This window comes from Meleagris gallopavo, chromosome 1 (genome assembly GCF_000146605.3).
Source record: "Meleagris gallopavo isolate NT-WF06-2002-E0010 breed Aviagen turkey brand Nicholas breeding stock chromosome 1, Turkey_5.1, whole genome shotgun sequence".
Classification (NCBI taxonomy): Eukaryota; Metazoa; Chordata; class Aves; order Galliformes; family Phasianidae; genus Meleagris; species Meleagris gallopavo.
The window spans coordinates 39090025-39103856 of NC_015011.2; the positions used below are offsets into that span (position 1 = coordinate 39090025).

At 37.4% G+C, this 13832-nt stretch overlaps 1 long non-coding RNA gene across 1 annotated transcript in view; it reads right to left on the reverse strand.

Annotated features, from left to right (window-relative positions):
* Positions 1–1730: 1730 nt before the first annotated feature.
* Positions 1731–13832, reverse strand: part of LOC116216703 — a 32152-nt gene continuing 20050 nt past the window's right edge. Inside the window, exons 2-3 of the long non-coding RNA XR_004160011.1 lie at positions 3837–3993; positions 1731–3724 (exon numbers count right to left, since the gene is read on the reverse strand). This is a non-coding gene — a long non-coding RNA (uncharacterized LOC116216703). The remainder of the gene's footprint in view (positions 3725–3836; positions 3994–13832) is intronic.

The following is a 13832-nucleotide window of genomic DNA, read 5'->3' on the forward strand; positions in this document are numbered from 1 at the left end:
AAAGTTGTGCATTTGTTAGTTGACACAAGCCAGATGAAAGCAGAGGTAAGACTGTTCACACAAATGTCACTTAAAAAAATCTCAAGTACGATTTGTTGTTAAACTGGTATATATCTGTGACCGAGTCGGCCTCCAGCTTTGGCTGCGTGAGAGAGTGTTTATGCAGACAGAGAGTTCTCTGCAAAGCTGCGCACGGGAATTTCCATCCATATTCAAGGCATATACAGAGTTACATGGAACAAAATTTATTTTTATCTGGGAAGATGGAGCTGCCCTGCGAGTGCACAGTGACATGGTTACAGCTGTGCCAGGCGCACGTGCAGGTGGTACTGCTGGGGATCCACTTTTCTACTTCCATGGGAAAGCATACTTTAAAAAATTACTGATATTTGAAGCCACGAAAATTATGCTAAATCTGCTTTTTTATATAAACTTTGTTTTGGCAGTGATCTACTCTTCCAAAACAAGTCAAGAAAGTAAAAGTAAATGATCACAGAAAAAAATGTACTCCTCCCTGAAGTCAGTAAAATGATGTTTCTTAACTATCCGTGTCTTGTTCTCCTCAAAAACAGAATAAAAGCACTAACACAACCCAACTGTCCAGCAGCTGGCGACCCAGCAGTCCCTGTGTCCTTCAAGGACTGTCCCTGGAAACGTTCCTTCAGATATGCAGAGCTCTGCTTTAGATTATATCGCCCAGCCCTGAGCTCACAGAGAGCCCCACTGAAAACAATTAAGTAATTTATACTTAGAAGCAACCATGACCTTAGCCAGACAAATACCTTCCCATTATTAGGACAAAAGAGACAGTATGTTATTTGGCTTTCTCTGGCATTATCTACTACTGCGGTATTTTAAAAACTATGGGAATCAACTAAAAAATAATATGCTGTCTAGCAACAGAGAAAACAGACACAAACAGAAGTGAAATAGAGTGATAATTCTACTTTTTGTATCATAGATATCTACCTTCAGGTAAGCTCAGTAAAACTAAAACAACAAACAAGTTAAAATGAACTGGAAAATTAACCTCCAAACAGTGAATTGATACTGGGGCTCTGGGTCAGTCCACATGGGTGTTTTATTTCAACTTTAGAAGCAGCTGAGATTCATTAAGGTTCTCCAAGGAGATTTAACTTCATAATTCAATCTTTTAAGTTAATCATTAACTCACAGAACAAACATCCTTTATTTTCCCCTTCAGCCAAGTTTTGCTCTTGAACAGAAAGTTTAACTTCAATTTTACCCAAACTGCATAGTGAGAAATATTCATCCCAGAATCAGGGGTATCTTGAAGAAATATGTGGTTTTGTGCAAAACATCTGTATAGAAACACATTAATTATGCCACAATAATATGCTAACTGGCATAATAAAGGTATTAATAGAAATGCTGATATAAGCGAGCTTTGCATTTAACTTTACAGGATATGAACAGAAAAAAATAATAATAAAAGAAGGGAGAAAATTACTGTTGAAAAAAACAGGACCAACTAAGTCCACTGACATTGGTGTTATGGCCATGCTATTAAAACCATGTCAAAGCTGAGCTCAGTGGCTAAGTGTACCTACCAGTCGTGATGCTTACCAGCTGGAGTGCTCCTTCAGACATCCACATGCTGTATTTGAAGAAACCAGCAGCTATGTCAGACGTTTTAGATCATGGTCCACCTCCAAGCACTTGTCTGCTGCTGCAGTGGCAGCATGTGGTCACTGCAGAACAGACTTCAAACAGTACTTCGAGTTTTCAAAAAAGAAGTGGCAAGGGATGCTAACCACCTCAAATCATCAGTGCTGGAAAGCCTCATAATCTACCTCATGGACCTAGTCTTAGGAATTTTTTAGGCTTAAATAAATTCAAGATAGAACAAAACCATATTTTTACCTATGATTTCATTTGTTTCATCTGTACGTTGTCACACCTTATAGTCATCTACAGCATATACGCTTGGTGAAACAGTGTCAAGACAGGCACATAAACATCTAAATGAAGATTCAGATAATTTAAAATGATTCAAACATTATAATAAGATGTTGTTGACCAATCAAGGCATTGTTAGCAGCCATGTAATCACTATATTAAAAGAAGCAAAACTTGCAAATTGTGCCCAGCCACTAAGAATATTAGTGATGTCACATCTAAAGGAGCAGTAACAGATGTCTAATAATCTTCTAGTTATCTAAACAAGAGTAAGTGGGAGAACTCTGAAGACCTAACATTTTCTTTGAGTGAGAAATATATTTGAGCAATGAAAGTGATTGAGTTACAAGAAGACTGTGCCAGAAGTAACTGGTAAACAGTACAATTTGTTGTAACACTTGTGCATGTGGTGTGGCATTTGGCATCCCCGTACGGCACTCTTCAGCCAGAACTAACTACGTGACTGTTGTAGCATTTACCCTTCCTTTGTCCTGAGGTTCCAGATTTGCCTTCTGGAGCAGTGGTTGAAGGCAATAGCTATGAGTGCTGCTGCTGAACTGTGAAATAAGTTCAAAGGATGAATTAAAAGATACAGTGGTGATGATAGTAACTTCCTTTCTCTACTGACGCTAACTATAGTCTGCTCTGCTGCGCTGTGATTAAGGTTAATGACTTATTTTATGCTGTTGCAAGCAACTAAGGTAACTAACAAAAGGAAGGCATATAAGGCAGTTAAGAGGTGGATCATGTGCATGTTTCCAATTTGTTATTCATTGTATTTCAACAGTTTTATACAGCTTTATCTTCTCACATGTAAAAAGCCACTAATGGAATGAATAAACTGTATTTTCTTTTACTTATCCACAAGATTGGTGATGCAGCTAAATAATCTTTTTAAAATTTATCTGTTTATTTTCATAAAAGCAAAGAATATATTTGTTTTGGAGAGAAAAATGAATTTCTTTTTGTAGCTTTCCAACATGAAACAAAAGTGATGATCAAACAACATTCACTTCCTCATTTTTGTGACTAAGAGATTAACTGGTCATACTGCTTTTTAGTTGTATTATCTAATTTCCAATGTAACTCAAATACCATCATTTTTAAATAGGCAAACTAACCAGATTATCAACTGCTAAGGCCTCATGTATACCTTTACTGAATTTAGCAACTGTTTAAGAAACATTTAGCACTATTCATGAAGCAGCTGGACTGGAATTATTGCAAAGTCTGCTGGCTTGAGAATAAAAATGAGAGGAAGTATACAACAGTTCATACTGCAGTAATTTATGTGTCCAATGTAAAATGGGAATTTGGGAAAATGAGGTTTTGGCAAAAGTAAGCCCAAATAAGAGACATCTCAGACTGTCTCTCTGCATCCTGAGAGGATAACAAAGCAAGAAGTAAGGAGTAGCAGACCCTGAGGAATTGTCAAGAATAATTTGTCTATCTAATTTCCTTTTATAACAAGGTAATGGGCCTTGTACACTGAAGACTGAGCCAATGAAGCAGAAAATAAATTCATCAGGAGAACATAAGAGGAATAATGAGGTTTGATCAGACCAAAATTTTCACCTAACCCCATATCCCGTCCCTGACAGTGGACAAAGTGGTTGTTTATAGAAGAACATAAAAACAGGCCAAACATATAGTGATACATCTTTAATATGTTCTTAATTTTTTCCAGCACTTTGTGGCTTAGAGGTTGCATAGGCAGGAGGTGATAATGTCTCTTCATTTCATTAATTTTTTTCTTCTTAGAATGCATCCATTTGGTTTCTGAATCCATCTAATCCTTTGGCATCTACAGCAGAGTGTTGCAGATTGTGAGAAAAAGTACTTTATTTTGTCTTCTATACATCTTAAGTTTTGAACATTGTTTCTTACATTTTGAAGAATGATAATTCTCTGCTCACCTTCTCAAAACTGCTCCTTATTTGTAGATAATTGTGTTCAACTCCAGCACCCTTTTTTTCAAATCCAACTGGCCTTTTCTTCTATGGAAACTGCTCTATGCCTTTCATCTCTCTTTTGGACCAGCATGTAACCATTCCAATTCAAAAAATATTCTTCCTGGAATGGAATAAGGCAACCAGTAAGAGGTGGGTTCACCATGGCTTGAACTATAGCGTAACAGCATTTTCATTTTCTGTTTTCTTTTTTAGCTTCTTTTCTTTGATTTGCTTTTTTGCCCTCGTTTGTCTGACTGCCACAGAGCTGATGTTTTCATAGAGCCATCTGATATAAATCCCAGATCCCTAGAGATTGCAAAGCCATAATATTGAGTCACTGTGCGTATAAACTGTCCTTCCTTATGTGCATCGTTTTGCATTTATTAATATCATCTACCATTTTATTGCCCAAGAATACACGACCATTACATCCTCTGGAACTCTTTGCAGATTGTTTTTCTTTTACTACCCCGAATAAATTTAGTCAGCAAACTTAATCACTTTATTCTCTTCCCTTTTCAAGGTCATATATAGACATGTCTCACAACAGAAGTCCTACCACAGTCCTGTGAAGAAACATTGGTGAACTCCCCTTGTTGTAAAAACAGGACACTTACTTCTAACCAGTTACCTATTTTATAACAAATTATAGAGCAGTTATAGAGTTTAATTTCTTTTAGATTTTTTGGTGATGAGCACTGTCAATATGTTTCGTGACAAATTAGAGTCCTGCCTGGATATATATATAGAGTGAGGCCTTCGGAGAACACTGAAAGGCATCTGAGGCATGAATTCCATCTGTGAAAGTTGTTATATTTGTCCATATGCATATTGGTTTGATTCTAATGACTGCCTTTTCATTCTTACGCAGTTCAGAGTTAAGATATATATGACTGCTTCCCTCCATCTACTCTGGCGCCCATTTCAGCTACTGATTATTTTCTAGCCTATATTTTTGTGACTGGTGAACAACTATTCATGTAGCAACTTTATAAGAAGGGAATTAAAGATTGTAGCGTGTTAGACACTGAACAGTCTGACTACTACACAGAAACAGAAAAATGACACTAAGGCGTATAAATACAACATAACATGTACAAAAGCTGTGATACCATTGCTGCATTCTGCTCAGTGCATGCACAACCTCAGTTGGAGCTCTACTTTCAACTAGTTGACTCTGTTCAGTTGTTGCCGTACCCCTAAATAATCAGAACTAGAGCAGTGATACCCTTTTGGATTTCCAAAAATCATAGTATAGGTGTAAAACCAAATCTGTTGATATTGCTAGCCAAAAAAGATACAAGAAGTCAATGGTAACGATCTTCAGTTCATGAAAAAATGTTGCTGAATAGGAGATAAATCCAATGCATAAGACAAGAGGTAGCCAACAGAATAAGAAGCCAACAAGGAAAAAAAAACAGGCTTAGAAAAATACTTAATGTTTACAAACAAGAAGGGAGCACTAGAACTTGTAAGGTGTTTGCAGCATTGTCAAAACACGATACCTTTCAGAAATGCTTAGACAAACATCTGCCAGAAATGATTTACTGAGAGTTGATCATGACTTGGGAGAGTCAGTAGTAAGTAGTACAGCTCTACCCTCAACCATGAGGAAAAGAACAGAATTTATAAACTACTATCTTAGGAGGAATGTTGAAGTGTTGTCTTGCACAGCCTTTCTCCAGTCTCTCAGAGAGAAGATCCTGGAGTCCTGGATCACCAGAGCAAGGCCTGATCGTGCTTGTGGTTCAAGTAGGCCACGCCTGGCACTGGTGCCACTGGAACGTGCTCCTTCAGACACAGCCAGATGGACCTTTCTAGCTGGCTCTTTGCTCCCCAGAGCAGGGCAAACAGACTGGGATGGTACCTACTGTGCATGCTTACAATGTTAGGGAATTCAGTTGTCCAGTACGGTGACAAGATTGTATATATTAAGGGAAAGACCTGGAAAAAAAGCCATAAAAACAATTTCATGTCCAGAAAAAATATAAAATAATTTAAAAGGCACGGCATATGTTGTCCACAGACAATCCATTGGAGAAAATCCAAATGAGATTATTCAAATACATTTTAAAAATTATTGAAATGGAAATGCAGTAGGTTGAATATGTCGAAAGTTCCCAGAGAACAGTGTAATGCCATGAAACACATTTTATGCAAGTCTGAACTTTAGGATCACTAGAGAACAAGATGCAATTTGTTGGTCCCACTTATCATCATTCTAAGAGTGACAAATGGTACAACTAGAATGCATAAAAGTATTTTTTAGAAGTTGCTCCAGGGAACAAAAGAAACCAAACAGTGTTTCTTTACTGCAGTATTTTCCTTCCACAGGGAAGGTCCCATTATTATGTCAGTGTTGTTTATCAACTCTGTGTAAAAGGAGAAAGTTAAAGGTTTCATTTTGCTTCTCCAGCCATTGAGTTCTAGAAACAATACAAACCTGTAGGTCTGTCATATTCTCTCAATATTTCCCTCCCAAGGAGAGGCCTGATGTCACCTGCTAAAAACCATTAGCTTTCAGCACTGCTCCAGAGCCCAGTACTGTGGCTGTTCACAGTGGCAACAAATTCACTGCTGTAAATGGATTCAGTAGTGCAAAGATCATGGGAAGTTGTATCCTTTTGGTTTTAATTTTCCCCCTAAGGACAATTTGTTCCAATTAGTGCCTCAGCTAGCAATTATTATTGCACAGTGCTCTGATTTATTTCTGTCTGAACCAGCTGAATAAAAATCAGAGTTTCACACGCAATACAATACAAATCTAGTCTAGTGCAATTTCCCTAGAGAAGATTTCTTGTTAGGGCTCACTATAGTTTTTTCTAGAAAAGGCTTTTCCTCACTGTCATGCTTGGTCTTCTATTACACAGATATATGGGAACCATTTTCTAAACCTTAAGATAGACTTCCTTTGCTGTAAGTGCATGCACTCCTAATGAATGTGAACAAAACAATCCACTGCACATTGTATGAGTGGTTTTGTTGCCACTGCTCTGTCTGGCTTGGGCCCTGGCTTCTTTCTCCTAGATGTCTTGGGCCTTTCAGTGGATGCAGTGGGGCCACTCCTGGGGCAGTGACCAAGACAACAGACATTTGAGTGTGAGATGCTCACTTACAGCAGACACCAGCTCCATGTGTCCTCTTTTCCTAAGTAAGGACAAAGCCACATCAAATGGTCACGTCATAGCTGGTTTTGTCAGATATTTAAAAATAAGATTCATCAGTAAGCACAGCAAATTATTTCATTCAAAGAGCTTCCTCTGAATATAAAATTTTAGTGACGTAACTTAGGAAGAACCTTGACAGAACTTTAGTTGATGGGTTGCACTTTCCTAACATTGAAAAATTATTTAAAGGAAGAGCTAATGCAGAGCTAATCGGAGCTAGCAATCTATTTTTCATACAAATAGACATGAAAGAAAGAGACTGCAGTGGCTCCTCTCTTATTATTGTCTGAAACTGTGCTATATGGCAAAATTTAATTTCCCGAAGGTGCATTTGCCTGTATTGCCTTCAGCTTCTAGATATCTTTAAATATTACCAAGTAATGAGGAAACCCCTTTATCTGAGTTAGTGTGCTCATTTTCTTACCATTCTCATACAGACTTGTTAAGAAAAGTTATTAAAAGAGACGAAGCTGACTGAATCTTAATATTTTCACTTATGAAAAGGTAAAGAGTATTCACTTACAGCTCTATACAAACCCCCTTTTTGGGAGCCCAGGCTAGAATTACAATTTTTATCGTTCCATTGGAACTAGATGCTGAGATGAGCTGCTGGCAAGCACACACTCCCTTTGGACTTATTAACAAACAAGTCTACAAATGCAAAGTGCAGCCTAACACTCCCTGAGGTCCATGGAGAAACTGTCATTAAATTCAACAAGCTTTGAACCAATTAATTCAAAGAACATGGTGCACTGTGCTGGCTACACCAGGATTTAGATTTGGATTTGGATTTCCAGTCTGTGTTTTCCAATGTGAAGTTCAACAGAAGCAGAAGATTTCAGTGATCTGTTTTCATGGGACTAAAAAGTCTTAAAAGTTACATTTTATTTTGGTATGATAAGAAAAAGTCGCATAAAGGATATATGGCAAGTTTTGTGAAGTTCCTAATGATTGCTATTGAACTATCTGATCCTAGATGTTCTCTGTGTGATTATATCTGCATCCACATCTTTTAAGACTTCATGATGCCTACACTCGTAGTCGAAGTAGTATGTTTCCTAATTAGACATAACATTTCTCACCACTTAAATTTAGCCATTTCTGGGATAAAATCTGGCAAGGGGTTAACAAGCTACACAAAAATTTAGAGTAGGAAATAAATAGCAGGTTTGTTAGAAGAGGCAGCACCTCAAACTGCACACTGTCTCTTAGCAATTGACCCAAGAATTTGTTTAATATTGAGTCAGAAGGAAAGGTCTGATATACACCAACACTGCTTTCCACAGCATTGTGTATTTTTGTTGGAGGATTCCCAGACATTGGAGGCTTAACTCAACCTTGCTCAGCTCAGGAGCTGTGAAGAAGGCTGAGGTCATTATGGTATCTATTCAGGATGAATTTGTGAACACATAACACCTTTCACTACTGTTTATCTCAGTCAAATGTCACCAACTCTGACACTGTTATCTCTGCCTTGACTGAAGTCAAGAACTGATGTAATATTTTCTTTATTACGTCAGTAAGGTAGATGAATTGTAGGAGGCAATTAAGGACTGACAATAGATCTTAAGCTATGTGACAGTTTTCAGAAAGAAAAAGATTTCTGAAATCCACTGCTATGATATACTAAAAATCAGAGGAACTAACTGAGGCAGGATTGTTTTCACTTCTTTTTGGTATACAAAAGATACAGAATGAGCATTGTATAGATTTTTAATTAAATTTTCCTAAATTTTCCATGTGTTTCATGTGCATATGTAATCAAATTTTATATATATCACTAGAATTTCACAGAAAATGCTGTAACAGCATTTAAGTATGGAGGTGACGAGCCCCATCAGTAGCTCTTTCTACAGCATGAGGAATAAACATGATTATATGAATAGTATTAAATAAACAATTAGAAAGCATGATAATAAATACTGTAATAAACACTGGTTTTTATTTTTAAAATTTGTAAATCTCTTGTACCATTCTATTCATACATAGGAAAGAAAAAGGGAATCTAATAAACACCCTCCACTACATTTTCCTTCTACAAAAAAAAAAAAAAAAAAGGAGTCTAATACAGTTTTCTGGTCCCTGAGTAGGCACAAACTGAACTGACTGAAATCACACTGCTACCATTTAGCTATTGGTTGTGGCAAGCGAGCAGTTGTTGGTCAACAAGCAGAATGACAAGGCTTTGGTACAGTTATTTGATACACACTTGCTTAGTACGTAAGGAATGCTGACACAGCAGTTTACCACAGGTTCAGTCCGGAGACACAAAGAGAAGTCTGAGTTTAATGATCCAGAGCTCTAGTAAACTCATCGCTCACCATGCCTTTGTAATTATTTCAGCTTACATGACTCTAAGAGTGATTGCATATGTGTTAGTTTTAGTATCATCTTCTATATGAAAATATTTTGCAGCCACTGTTTTAACAACACACTGCTGCTAACCTGGTGGGACTCTGAGGCTTAAATTCCTGGCACTCTGTTTTCCTGGAGTGTTTCACCTGAGTTTCTAACAATAATGTTGTTCTATTTGAAGTCTCAGCAGACTTCATGCTAGAGAGAAACTTGGAAGTCAGCTTGGAGTGTTTTCACTCCCCAGAAGAGGCTGAGTCTTATGACTAGCCAGCAGTTCCTGATCTCTAGCCCACATCTGTCCGGAGAAGTATGCTGCGTCTGGTTTGTCTAAGCAAATTCCTACAGTGTTCCAAACTAGATTATTCTTGACTAAGACCTTAAATCATCTTACATCTAGGGGTTTTTTACCACCCTATGAGAACTTATGTGCTTGGACCAAGGGGTGCATCCATCCAGTGCTTAACAACCCTGTAGATGGCTGTGAGGCTGGAAGTGGGGGTCTGCTGTGGAGATGACACCTCCACATCAGCAGCTGTTTGATGTACAGAGCACAGAGCAGAGCCTTCCAAGCTGGCAGCATGGAGAACTATGCCAGGAACAGCAGCAGTGCTGAGACATGATGCCACCTTCGAAGAACGCTCCTGCTGCTACGTGCCGAAAAAAGTCAGCCCTTTAATAACTAGGCAGAGTACAGAGCAGGTTCCTTGCCTTTTTGTCATTCTCCTATCAAGGTGAGAAGTGTTTCTTGTTTGGAAATACTCACTACACTGACATCATAATTCAGGACCTTCCTCTTAGATTAAAGGGAAACCAAAAATAGGGCTTTAGCACACCTAATGGGAATGGCACAGGGTAGGTTATCTGCATTGCTCTGTCATTGCCCTAGAGGATCCTGAAATGGCTGTTAGGTTTTTGATGTCCGCTAGGCTGACTCTTAAACAAAAGAAAAGAGGCCATCATTGAAGATGCAAACTGCCAAGCCAACATTTGATGCATATTTGATAATAGTACACTCATATTGGCTAAATGAGGTCTCTATTTTGGTTGACATCTATAGTGGGAAACTTACAGCTCATTTAATTTTGCAAGGGTTGAAACTAATTCTTCTTCCTCTGCTGGAACAGATGAACAAATGGTGTGAGGATACAAGGTTCCACAATAAATGGGAACATCAGCACCACATAGTTCATTAGGAAGTTCCTGTAGTGCCTGCATCTGTGACGGACATTTTGAAGGTCAGATCTCAGACCTTTGTGTTAGAGAATATTGAGGTCTGATACTGTTCCCAAAATTGCACTTAAAATCTCTGCCAAAATGCTGATTACAAGCACTGTTTTTAGGAAATACAGCTCACTTTGGCTCTGCTAAGAGCACAGGATCTTGGCTTCTAAGTGAAGCTTGATCCCGACCAGCAAAAAGAAAAGTAAGTGTGAATTAATCCCTAATCTGCTTGGATGCTTAGCAGTACAATTGTTTTGTTCACCTAGCCAGAAGTGGGAGAAGAATCTCATACAAAGATCTGAATTAGCCAATATGTTCCTACAGAAGATTAACACAGAAAGAAATAGGAGCAAAATGTACTTTCAAAATGTTTGGTACTGCCACCAAAATCTGGGAATGAAACTTGTCAACCCAAATGACGGGTTAGAAAGCTGGTGTTGCCAGGTATCACTGAAGAAGTGATGTGTCTTAAAGAAGCTTCTTATCATTCTCCAGGAGAATTTCTTGAAGTTAAAACACTGGAAAGATATTAAAAAATTAGCCCCAAATTTTGCATGCAGTTTTCTTTAAGGAGGGTGATGCTGTTCAAAATCAAGAAGCCTGGCTCCTCTATTCACTGATTTAAAAAGTATTGCCTTTGGATTTTAGGTCCCTGAAAACTTCAAAGTATCCATGCAACCCTCTGACCTCATTTGCTTACTTATTTGTTTAGTTCAGCTTAGAGCAATGCAGCAAAAGCAATAAAGACCTACATATGAAGTCATTACATGCAACATTAAAATCAAACAGATATATACAAAATAGAGAAAATTAAACATATATAATCACCTTTACCAAACACAAAAATAACAGGCGATACAATTCAGGCTAGAAATAGATGGCTCAGTTGAATTATACAGCTTCAGATTTCTTTAATTACAAAGATGATACTGCTGTTAGTATAAGATTGCTCTTGCAAAAACGTATATAATTGCTCTTTTTTCTTCTCTTCCATTTTTTAAATGTGAATTAGGCTAGAGTAAATAATTTCTCAAAGTAATACACAGCTTGTGGAAAAAAATTGGATTACTTCTCTAGTACCAACATAACATAATAAAAAGCAAGTGTTATTATGCAGAGTATATTGTTATATGCTTAGTTGTTTCTGCCATGAGAAAAAAAAGATCAAATGAGAGAAGTATTATCCATGCTATTTCTCCTATAGCATGTGCAATAATATGTGTTTGCAATTTGGGTAGTTTTGGTTTGACAATGTGCTTATAAGATAAGAAATATTTAGAGAAAAAGGAAAAATAACCCATACCTGAGAATACTTGTAAATGTCTAAACAGGAATGCATTTTAGAGATCCAGATCCCTTAGATTGTAAAGACTGCATAACATTTGCACCAAATGCTTATGAAGCCAAACAGAGTTGCCTTGATTTGTATGGCACCAAGATAGTTTATCTCAACTGCGAAAACTTCACTCATTACAAACAGAAAGCCCTTATAAATGTGTTTAGAAGGCTAAAACTATGCAAAAGTCGGTTATGCTTGCATCAATAAGTTACCATATTAAACTAAGCTAAATTTTGGTTTAGTCAGACCATCATATCCACTCCAATAAAAGAATATGACAGAAATCAACATCCCTCACCAAAGAGGTGATCCCTAACTTTGTGTTGTTCCTTGTCAGTAGCATACAAAGTAAATCACTCACAATTTATTTAAACGAATGCATTCTGCGTTGTACTGAAACATATCAAGAATACATCATTTAAACTCTTCTCACACAGACATGGCCTAAATCATAAAAATCCTGTAAACCTTGTTAAACAGTCACAATCTGTGCTGGGAGTCTGCAGTGTTTGTCGTTTGGAAAGAGAACATGAGATGCCATGCTCCTACCCAGGCAGCTTTGAGCCAACTTGCAATTAAGTTTTGTTTTTGTCCATAAAAACAGGGGGAGATTACAAAGTTCATACTGGGATATAGAGTTTTCAGTTTATGAGGCTGCCCATGTATGCAGTCAACAATCAGATCCACATTAGCATTTAATTTTCAGTCACGAGCAAAGAATACTCTGTGAGGTGCAAAACTAAATCTCTCTCTCTTGGTTGTGCAAGCTCCTGACAGTTCAGAGGAAATCCAGACACATTTGCATGGAGTAAACTTCTGTAAACATGTTCTGCACTCCAGTAAAGAAATAAATGTCAAGGTAAGCTTGGCAAGCAACGAAAAAGGATGAGTCATATTTCTCCAGTTTCATTCCAAAGATGCTATCTTTTACCTTCCTCAGTCCTGTAGTCATAAGACTGACACTGTTTCTGCTCCTTTATGGGAAACAGTATTCAAACACTACGGGTAGATGATTTACTGGAGCCCCATAGTCATTTTTCACATATACTTTGTTTTCATTACGAAAATCTGGAAAGAATAAGTTCCCATATGCAGCAATCAATGTGAAATTGCCTATCTAAAATGTTTATAAGCCACTCCTCATCCATACTTTTAGCTGATATGTTTACATTAAAGTATGTAAGTTGAAGTCATCCTATGAAAGACTTCTCGTCACGTAATTAATGGAAAATGTTATAATCATTTTGCAAAAGAAAAAACTGTGACGGTGACACTAAGACCATATTCTAAGCAATCATTAGATTCAGATTGTTTAAGCTCTGATTAACCAAACTGACATATCTTGGAAATTTATTTTCAAGACTGCTATGCACTGATCAACAGGATCTATATGCAAGTCCAGCATCCGAAATTCAGGCCAAGCTCTTAGAAATAAAGGAATTGAGGATGAAAGGCCACTTTGGAAAAGATCTGTTCAAGATTACATGTGTTGTCTCGAACATGGCCCAGAACTGAACTCAATCCGCAGTCTCAAACCAGGGGATTAACAGAGTAAATATTGTTCCTGCTAACGTTACTGACTAGTAAGCATTTTCTTAACAATGACAGTTAAAAGATGCATAGAAAGTACTTAGTACTTTCTGTCTAACACATCCCTATTTCCCACTGGGCTGCTGACCTGACTGCATCTAATTAACACATCTTTTTTTTCCAGAATGCTTAACTACTCTCACTTAGGTGAACAGAAATCAGTACATGATACAAGTATTGTATATCCTTGAAAACACAGTGGGATAGTTCTAATGACACTATGTTATTCAGCATGATTAGCATTGAAGAACACATCCACGTTCTTTTTTTTCTTTTTTTTTTTTTTTT